Here is a 755-nt window from a genome sequence, read left to right on the forward strand (position 1 = left end):
ATATATACATATATATATATACATATATATATATATATATATACATGTATATACATACATATATACACATATACATGCATACGCACATGCATGTAACTGCCTGCTCATTAATATCCAGCCTAAGACATATCCATTAAGGTGTGCACAGTAAGCACTTGTATGTATGAATATATATATATATATGTGTGTGTGTGTGTGTGTGTGTGTGTGTGTATGTATATACACACATACATAAGTATATATATATATATTTATGCATAAATTTATTAAGAGAGAGCCACTTGTAAGGCAGGGAGGGTTTTTGTTTACTTCAGTAAGAACTGTTGCTATGACAACAACATGCACTCAGGTTGTTAATAATGAAACAATATACTTTGCAGTCTCTCATAAGACTCACCAAAGGCACTATATCAAATCAACAACACCCAATAAACAGCCGTGCTATCGCTCGGACAGGAGCTGAATTCAATATACACACATACATGCATATATACAAGGCATCGGATACAGCAACACATACATTCGCACCCTTACACAGACAGATAGAAATGTCTGTATTTTATATGTATGTATACATATTAAATATGTATAATATATATGCATATTCATATATATAAAATATGTGTACATACACAGAAAATATGTTTATATATATATATATATATATATATATATATATATATAAATAAAATATGTGTATACATATATCTGTATAATATGTGTGTATATACATACGTGTGTGTGTGTGTGTGTGT

General features: G+C 29.1%; 1 protein-coding gene across 1 annotated transcript in view; it reads right to left on the reverse strand.

The window, feature by feature from the left end:
* Positions 1-755, reverse strand: part of LOC106878625 (sal-like protein 3) — a 129,376-nt gene that overhangs the window by 18,487 nt on the left and 110,134 nt on the right. The gene's annotated exons all lie outside the window — the stretch shown is intronic.

Source organism: Octopus bimaculoides, chromosome 6 (genome assembly GCF_001194135.2).
Source record: "Octopus bimaculoides isolate UCB-OBI-ISO-001 chromosome 6, ASM119413v2, whole genome shotgun sequence".
Taxonomy (NCBI): domain Eukaryota; kingdom Metazoa; phylum Mollusca; class Cephalopoda; order Octopoda; family Octopodidae; genus Octopus; species Octopus bimaculoides.